This window comes from Octodon degus, unplaced genomic scaffold (genome assembly GCF_000260255.1).
Source record: "Octodon degus isolate 3935 unplaced genomic scaffold, OctDeg1.0 scaffold00461, whole genome shotgun sequence".
NCBI lineage: Eukaryota > Metazoa > Chordata > Mammalia > Rodentia > Octodontidae > Octodon > Octodon degus.
In genome coordinates, this window is record NW_004525037.1 from 187,610 (window position 1) to 197,471 (window position 9,862).

Below are 9,862 nucleotides of genomic sequence, written 5' to 3' on the forward strand. Positions count from 1 at the left end.
CATAAGATTGGTACTGTTTCGTAGAAATCTGCAATGACCTTTAAATAAGGGTTCATCTAATATATCTTTTATATAGTCCTGCATAACTATCATATTGAGAGCTCTTTATTGTTCATCCAGGAGCATACTGCAACTTCTTTTGCTTTTTCAATTATGCTCTAAGGATGCCCAGGTTTCTTCTGCAACTTGGACAGCTTCGCATTCGAACTGGGCCACTGCATCGCACAGATCAGCGCGTCTGAGTGGAGCCAGCTTCCTCTGCAATCTCAAAGGCTCTGCTTCCCGCAGTGACAGCCTTTACCTGCAGAGGGGCACCCAGGAGGCGCCTCAGGGGCCCTCCACCTGACACAGCGTGGGTGGGGACCTCCGCATCTCTGGGAGAACAGGCGGGGACCTCTGCACCCAGTCCCCACTTGGTTGAGGGAACAAAAGGAATAGAGAGAGGGACATCATTGCCCTGGGAATGCCCCAGAGCAGGTGAGAAGGTGGATGGCGTGGGGGCGGGGCGGGGCGGGGCATGGGCTTCAGGGAATGGCATCCTGTGACACCACGGGAGGGTGTGTCCTACGCAGATAATGAAGCTCAGGGGTTGCTGGTTGGATCCCTGGTGTTGAAGCTTGATGATTTTCCTGTGACCAGGGAGATAGATTAGGGCTGTTTCGCAGCCCAGCGCATCTCCTGCGTGGACAAGCTAGGCAGACCCGATAGTGCGTCAAGGCAAATAAGCCTGAATGCAGAGTGAGGCATGCAGGAGGCTTGGTGGGAGAGGGCGCAGCAGCAGTTATACTTACCTGGCAGGGGAGATACCATGATCACGAAGGTGGTTTTCCCAGGGCGAGGCTTATCCATTGCACTCCGGATGTGCTGACCCCTGCAATTTCCCCAAATGCGGGAAACTCGACTGCAGAATTTGTGGTAGTGGGAGACCGCGTTTGCACTTTCCTCTGTGATCCAGTTTAATGTGAGATTTATGATACCTTAATTTGGTAGTTTTGTTTTTTTCAGCTTCATTGTGTTTTAACCTTGTTGTGAGGAAGGCAAGAGATAAGTATGTATATATTAAGTGAAAATATTTTACTACATACTCTCTAGGTTTTGTGTATGTTGGTTTTTTTGGAAGGTATTTTTCTTAACATATGCTTTTGAGAAGGATGACTTGTTTTTTCACTTTGTCTGTCTGTGGAGTATTAGTTCTGCTTATCAATGGGATGCATTCACTACTGCACGTACCACGTGGTGCTCACATGGGAGGGCCTGTGGACAGACCACATGCTAGCACGACTGTCCTGGAGTTTGTGCTTTTCCTCCTGGAAAGAAGCAACCGCCAGGGCCACAATCCGAGATACACATAGAAAGAAAGAGTCGGACTGCTGGCCCGACCAAGTGAGCTCACCGCCCAAAAAGCCGAGCATTACAGGGCAGCGCTAGTTTCACTGCTCATGGGACTGTTTGCCACGAGTTCCTTGAACCCTGAGCACTAGACAGCGAGGTAGAAGCTATTTCAATTGCTAGCTTATTTCTGTTTTCTTTCGTTTTTCTTTTTCTTCCTGTGCTGTAAAGCTCTTAAAAGAGCTAAATGTTCCACTTTCACCTTGAAGATCTGCTTTCCAGGTCACATGACACCGACATGGGAGGAAGAGCTTGGTAAATTTATTTTAAGGGTTCATCATGGAGAGTCTGTGAATACTTTTGCATTTAGGGGGATTTCTATTTAGAAATTTTATATATTGTATTAAACAATGTATACTTCTGAAGAAAATGAAATGACATCAGGTTAAATTTTAATTTATATAATGTTGACCTGAAACATTATTTTCATTATCATCCATTTACTTGCCTATAAAATCTAAACAAGAATTCTAAATGAAATAGAATCAAAATTGAAAACGTTATCACTGATGCAGTGTTTGCCTCTCATGACAACAGCACATTCCATACGCAGGCCTACCTTACACTGACAGCATGTATTATTTGCTTTACTGTCTTTAAGGCAGGTCATACCAGTCATCTCTTCTCTTCCTGTTTTCTCAGGAGGCTCCCACTGTACCGTGTGCACTTCACAGGGAAATGAAATATCAATAACATAAAATATTAAATATGCTATACCTTCAGGAAAAACAATGTCTCCTAGATCAAGGATTTGCTTAATTAATCTAAAAGTATATATAAACCTGTATGTGCAGTAGACAAGGGGGTGCACACCTGTAATCCCACAAGTCAGAGGCAGAGGCAGGGAGATCGCATTGAACGCAAGATTGCCTTGCACTACAGTCAGACCATTTCTAAAAAAAAAAAGCAAATCATTAAATAAACACATGATTAGCCCACAACCTCCCAAGTGAGTACAGAGAAGACTTAAATAAAAGAGTTAAAGGCCAGCTAGATAACTCAGCAGACTAAAGGGCCTGCTTAGGCAGAGTGAAGCAGCCAGGTTCGATGTGTGCTGTGCGACCCGCCTCCTGTGGCTGGCTGAGATGCCATTGAGACTGGGATGTTGAATGCACCTGTAATCCCAGCTTTTGGGAGGCTGAACAGGGGCTGATCACTATGAGACAGATCTATGTCCTGAGACCCTGTAAGCCTGGTAGAGCCTGTCCTAAATATAAATAAATAAATAATAAGGAGCATGACTTTAATGCTCCAGGATTATAAAATCCCTTTCACAGAATTTGGGATTTTGCACAGGTTAAGACAAAGACGTCCTATGAGTGGCCAATATCTATTTAGTTATCAAAGGCAGAGAATACTGAAGAGGGTGGACATCTGAACAGGACCATTCACGGACCTCTCTGTTACTCCATCATGTCCACTTAGGAGAACTATGCTACCTCCAGGAAGGTCTTCCCCACAGGAGTGCGATGTCTGCAGCTACAGTCCTTTTCTAGTTAATGGAGCTTGGAGCACACGTACTTAGCTGTGGCCTTGTCTTCTCCTGTGAGGCTTCGAGGCTTCACACACCACTGCAGGCCTCAGCTGGGATCAGTGACTCACAGAGGTTTACTTACTATGAGTCCCCTGCCCATCTCCAGTTCAGGGGCCTCATCTTGGACAGACTCCCAAGGGGCATGGAAAGCTGATTGGGCACTTACATCCTGCTCGGAGCTGCTTTGTAGCAGTTTCCATCAAAAAACTATGCAGACTACAGTGAATATACAAGTAAAGCTCTACTACAAAAATAATCTCTAGTTGAATGATTATATGCAAGACATTTTTCACATGTGAAAATGGCACGTTCCACATACAAGATCAGTTACAATGCTCACGTGTGTTTTGGTTTTCTGACACTTCTGGTCGCACATATGTGACATTTTACTGGTCTCTGTCTTTTTAGGAGTTTCTTGTGATGTCTAAGCTGTCTGCACACAGGTCTGCTCCAGATTCTTTTGAAGTGTTTTTTAGGGAGATATAAATTCTCCTTTGTCTGTGAAATTGAACATTTAGCTCTAATTTTTAGGAAAAATTCTCCATGATATTTTGTGCTTATTATTTTTTGTAGGAAAATATACCTGGTATGTTTAGGATTGAGTAAATCACAACCATAGGCCAAAAATTGAAGTTCAAATGATGTCATTGTTGCTTCATGAGTTCTCAACAACCATCTCCAGAACCTGTATTCTGATAAGATGGAAAGCAGAGAAAATAGACAGATTTCTAGATCCATATAAATTACCGAAGCTGGACCAAGAAATTTTAAAATTCCAAATAATTTAACATCCATCAATGAAACTGCAGATGTAATTTAAAACTTTCCAGTAAAGGAAATCACAGGTTCTCACAGATTCACACTTGAAAAAATTACTATCGGTTAAGTCATGTTGCCTTTTATCCCCCCTTTAACTGCTTCTTGTTCTTCAAATACATGTATCTCGTGTTGAAAAATTTTTTTTCTTATATATTTTTTCTTTTTTCTATTCCCTTTTTTTTTTGCATTTTGATACAGGATCTAGCTATATGTTCAGGCTGGCCTTGAAATAACTTTATCATAGCCCAGGCTGGCATTGATCCTCTTGCCTCAGCCTCCTGACAGATGGACCACAGCACCCAGTCTGTTCTTGTCACTTTCTAAAGCAGTTCGGGAACACCTCTTCCATGAGTTTCTGCTGTGATGGCCAACTCAGTGTGCTATATCAATTCAAAATTCTTACTTTTTAAGGGGCTTTGGGTTATAAAGTACTCTACAGTGTTGCCAATGGTGTGTAGGAAAGAAACGTGCTCAAAAATACTAAAAATATGAGTTGTATGGTCCTGTCTTCATAGAGAACATAGGAAGAAATTAGCAAACTTGCTGTTCTGTGCCTGGTTGTTCCCCCTAAGCCTCATGCAGGCATGGGGGCAGCTTCTCTTGCTTTTTTTTTCTGGTGAAATCAGGGATTGAACTCAGGCTCTTGTGCTTGGCAGGGAAGCACTTATTCCACTGAGCCATCTCCTGGATCCGGGGCAGCTTCTAGATTTGGTGACTAATTCATGATCCAGTGCTGGATTATGGGAGGGAGTGGTACACTGCTCTGGGGTGGATAGCCTGAGACAACAGAAGGAAATCAGAGAAGCCAGTTAACGGCCCCAGATGTTCCTCTCTTTAGTATTTGCTGCTTTCCTCGTCCATGATCGGTGCCCTCTGCCATATGCCACTCTGCCTTGGAGCCTGCTGAGTATGGAATGAAACCTGCACTAACTGGGAGCTAAATAATCTTTTGTTCTTTCATTGTGGTGTTGGATATTTTGTTCCCGCAGTGAGAAATTAACTGAGACATGTGTAAATAAACAAATACATTGTCCCATAGCATTTTCCAAATTTTTGCTCAAAGAAACAGGAAGGATGTGACAGATGAGCACCATGGATACACAAGGAGTTTACTCAACAGCATTAAATCCTGCATCATGGCTGAGAGTGGAGTCAGTGCTGGAGGACCTGCCTGGCAAGGACATGCCCAGGGTTTAATCCCGACTACTATGGAAATAAACACAGCTAAAGCAAAAGAAAAAACGGACAGGAAAGAAGAAGGTAGGAGGATGAAAGGATGGAAGGAAGGAAGTGTCAAAAAATATTGGGAATAAATTCATGTTCACAAATTAGAAAATATTTAAATGATTTATATTCCTTCAAAGCCCAAGATAATATACAGCTGTGTGCACAGCTGATGCTGATGCTGATGGCATCATCACTACCAGGATGCTGATGATGCTGCTGATGTGACTACCATGGCCAGCACTGACCGAGCTTCGCCCATGGAACGGGGAGGCCTTGGGTCCACTGTTTGAACTGCAGCTCACAATTCTCCTTTTCACGGGCCACACAGGAAACTCTCCTCCTGGCTCCCTGTGCCACGTGCAAAAGGAAGCAAGGGAACCTCCAGTGACTCATCCAAAGTCTCCCAAAGGCCCAGGAGGTTTCTCACTCCAACCTAATTTCACTACAGAAGACTACAACCTCACCTTGTTCCTCTTATTAGGAATTCTGAGCTACTCTGAGGTGTGTCCCCTCATGTGATGGTTTGTGTTTAGTTGTCACCCCCAATGCCTCATGTAAGTTATGGGGCAGACTGGGCTAGAGAAGCAGCCAGTCTCTTGAGGGGCGGGGCCAGAGGGGCGGGACCATAGGGGTGGAGCCAGAGGGCAGTTCCACAGGGTGGGCCAAAGGGTTGGAGCCAGAGGGCGTGCCAGAGGGGCGGGGCCACAGAGGGCTGAGCAGTTAAACTGGCCAGCGTGTGCTTTCTCAGAGATGTGGAGAAGGTCATCCTGGACAAGGCAGCACCCGGCCTCTCCTCCAGTGTCTTGAAGCCTCAGATAAACGTGAGCTAAACAATCCACTCTTTCCCTCATTTTGAGTGTGGGGTTTTTGTCTCAGGAAAGAGACAAGAGTATCTCATGCACCGCACACACCAGCTTCGGGTATAGTGAAGACTTTCTTGCCTGTGGGATTTGTGTATGTTCGGGGCTACCGAGCTATTTATTTGCAGACAATGTACATTTTAGGAATGATTTTGACATGTGTCTAATGAACTTTTCAGCATTTTGGCACAAATGTTTCATCTAATTTTAGGGAGGGCAGCCACAGCACTGGCTCTGTACCACTGAAGGCCCAAGTAGAATAGTTCTGTGGAAAGCATCTCTCCGGGTCGGATGATACACCAATCTCTGTTTATCTGAGGACCAGCAGCCTAAGCGGTGGTGCCAAACATGGAACACACTGCCCAGAGATCTGAAGCTCTGTGGCACAGGTGCTATGTATTGCCAATACCCCCAACCCCTGTCCCACTGTGCTGGATCCAGAAGCTGGGGTGGGGAGGCAGTAGCACAGTGCCCAGGGGATTGTGATGATGCCCAGCGTCAGGACCAGACCCCAGGGATGCGTGACGGTGCCTCACCAGGAACACACAACCTAATACCTTCCCTGCTAAACCTCTGATACAACATCATCAGGTCCTTCTTATCTGTCATGTTTCACTGGCCTGGCTCAGTGCTTGGCCCCTCTGGCCCTGCCACCCAGGCCCCAGGGAAGACATAGACTTCTTGTATCCTCACAAGGCAGCCTGCCCGCCGTCAAGCCCTCAGTGGTGGGTTTCAGGCCACACCTGCCTTGGGCTTGCTCACCCTGCACCAGCTCCCCTCCAGCAAGGCCAAGGCTCTCGCAAGTGCCTCATAGTGACAGTGGAGGAAGGAACTCCCCTGCAGGATTCTGAGAGAGATCAAGAACTTGGGCAATCCTCAGACATCAAGCTTTTAGTTCTTGATGAGTCATCAGAGTCATTCCAATCATGGGTAGTGGGAAAAGTTCTGCAAAGGCTGCATGCACTGGGATGTGTATTCTGAGAGCTAATTTAGAAGCAGGTATCTGTCTGGAGTCTGGTAAAGTCTACAGAGCATCAGATGGAATGGAGAGACCTCTGAACATTGTAAGTCCTAGGGCCTGGGCCTGTGGGACTCAGCAGGCAGAGAACAACTAAACCCAGAAAGCTGAAGAGAGGAGGCAAAGGCAGTAAGATTGGATGGTTGTGGGGATATAGCTCAGCGGAACAGTGCCTGCCAGACAAGCACAATTCCAGGATAAAAAAAGAAAAACTAAAACTGTGTGGAAATCAAGGGAGCGATAAACAGACAAACTCAGACATGTGGACATGCGTCCATATTGGAGCAGGAATGGGGCAGATGAGTCAGAAATGGAGATTCAGTGTGTCTAAGTGAGTGAGTTCCACTTTCCTCATGGACTTGGATGAGGAGAGCAAGAGGAGTGCTCTATGGGGCCCTGTGTGCTTAAGATGTGTTATCTTGGGCGGGCTCCAGAGAGTTGGCTCCCATGAGAGAGCCTTGGGAGAAGCAGACTGAGAAAGAACAGCACAGGTATCAGCTCTTGTTTCATGTAGTTCTAAGGCAAGGAGAAAGTACACTCCACTGTTTGTATTCAACAGAGGCACAATGCAGTTCCTGAAGTGAAGAAGAACAAAGGTCTGGGATCAGAGCCTTCTCCCCTCCTTCGCCATAATCTGCTGGCCCAAAGCCAGGACATCCCTCCAGCAGTCTTCCCTGGAGCCTATCCATTCAGTAGTTCATTAACGAGAACACTCAAAGTTATGGGAAGACTTGAAGCAGCTGGCACCTGAGCTGCTCACCACAAGCACCTGAGCAGATGTGGGTCATGTCCAGCGGGCCTTTCCCTCCAATGTCCCTTCCCCTGTCCTGAGCAGCCCATCTGGGCCTAGGAAATGCATGTGGTGCCAGGAAGACCAGGAAACAGGCCTGTCCCTGAGTCGGACAGACACCAAGGAGTGGTAAGCATCCTACCTCCCAGTGGAGTCAAGCTAAGAACTCACAAAGATCCCTTCAGCTTCTGGCAGAGAGCAGTGGCAGAAATCTGAGCTATTCTTTCCTGCCTGAAAGCTCCCTTCCTCCTCCCTTACCCTCCAAGAAAAAGCATCTGACAGGATACCTGAATCCACAGTCTTCTCTCTGTTCTCTCAGAACAGCAATGAGGCAGTCAGGAAGAGCAGCGCCAGAGAGAAGAAACTCCAACATGGTAAGTCCTTGCATTTGCCGGGCTTGCTGCTGCCCACAGGTTCCCGCATCAGTACCAGGAAAGGACCCTAGATCTCTGCTTTGGGTACTTGAAGCCTAGTGTCCCTGGAGACCGAGGCAGGGGGAGTTCCCGGGTTGAGCTCTGGTGGTGTGAGAGATGGCTAGAGTGAAAAGGCAGAAATATGCAGTCATTACCGCTCCCAGCTGAGAATGACCAGCATTTGTGGGTGAAAAGAAGGAAGCTCAAGCAAATCTGCCCACCCTGCGATCTAAAGGACAAAGCACTGGATGCATTATAGAGCAATAGCCAGCAAACAAAAAAGAGAAGACAATGCCCCTGTTCACTCTGACAAGCTCCTGCCCAACTGGGCTTAGAACCCTCGACCTAACAAGAAGCAGTGCAGTCTTTAACTGCTGACCCCCAGTGTTCTGCTCCCACCTAACCTTTCTCTAACTCTCCAGGCAACAGGCTCCTAGTCAGTGCCAGGTGGAGCCTCCCAGTATGCAGGTGGCTTTCTAGCCTTGAGGAGAAAGGGTGAGGGAAAACTGGACTTTGACTCCCTCCAATGTTGCTGCCTCCATCTTGCATGGGTCACGACCTCCCAGGCACCCAGAGGACCACATGCTCTGCCCTCCCCTGAGCTTTGCACCCTGGCCCAAGTCTACCAGACTCCTGATTGTTCCAAGTACCCTTCCCAGCTACAGCCTGAGCAGGGCAGCCCCAAAACCAACCCCGGATACAAAGACATGCAAAGTTTGGTCTTGTGGCTTGGTAGGAGGCCAAGCAAGCACGGGATCTCACTGTCCTGGACCATGCAGCACTGCCCAGGTCCAGGGTCTGAGCACAGGGAGTGAGAGGCAGGCAGAGCACTGCAGTGTTCATTGCACTGATGCCAAGGCAAGCGGGCTCAGGTAGCAAGGAGAGCTGTGTCGTGACTCACCATGATCCTATACTGGTTAGTACTCTGTTTTGTGGAGCCAACATCCTGGTCTCCAAAGAAGTTATGGCAAAGTCCCTAGCTCTCCCTGGGCCTGCATTTTGTTCCCCCCTCCCAAACTTGTGCTAGCTCTCTGCTGTCTTCTCCCACAGTCCTGTTCTAGTGCCCCCAACAAATTCCTTTCCCTGTACCCAGAACCCTCAAGGCTTAGTCCAGCTAACAGAGAACTTGGTCCCACTGGGGACCCAGCTTAAGCTGCCTCTTCTGCTTCCAGTGCTCACCACTGCTTCTGGGGACACTGCCCACCTTCCTAGCTTGAGTTGAAATGAACTTTCAGGGACTTGGAATGCCTTACCTCCTTCATTTTTACAAATGTCATTAGTACACAAATAAAGTTGTAAAATTATAGCAGCTTGGCCCTTTCATTCATTGCTCCAATTCCCAACAATTTTTTTTTTTTTTGGTGGAACTGGGGATTGAACTGAAGCCCTTGCACTTGCCAAGCTATCGCTTATTATACTGAGCCATCTGTCCAACCCCTGCTCATAGTTTATCTAGTAATGCTCCAGTTGTTGTATTCTACTTCCTGATAACCACACAATGACTATACCTTGCCACCCACCGAAGCTGGCTTTAGTCCTTGCCCACCACTATGACTTTGAGATATAGCCACGTTAGTGGTTTTCACTCCTTCATTGTGGTGGGATTGGATTCTGTAGGATGCCTCTGTGTGTGTGTCTGTGCATGAGGTGGTTTGAATCCATGGGCTGGCAAATGCGGAACTCTGCCACAGAGCTACACTCTCAACCCTACTTTTATTGTGGATGAAAGTGATCCCATTAGGCTACTGAGTACACGTAGTTGGTACAAGACTATGAGAAGCAGTCAAAAAAACTTAAGAAATGTAAGGAAGA

General features: G+C 46.9%; 1 non-coding gene across 1 annotated transcript; it reads left to right on the forward strand.

The window, feature by feature from the left end:
- Positions 1-783: 783 nt before the first annotated feature.
- Positions 784-945, forward strand: LOC111814733. The gene has a single exon (XR_002819640.1). It is a non-coding gene; the product is annotated as a U1 spliceosomal RNA (small nuclear RNA).
- The last annotated feature ends 8,917 nt before the right edge of the window (positions 946-9,862 follow it).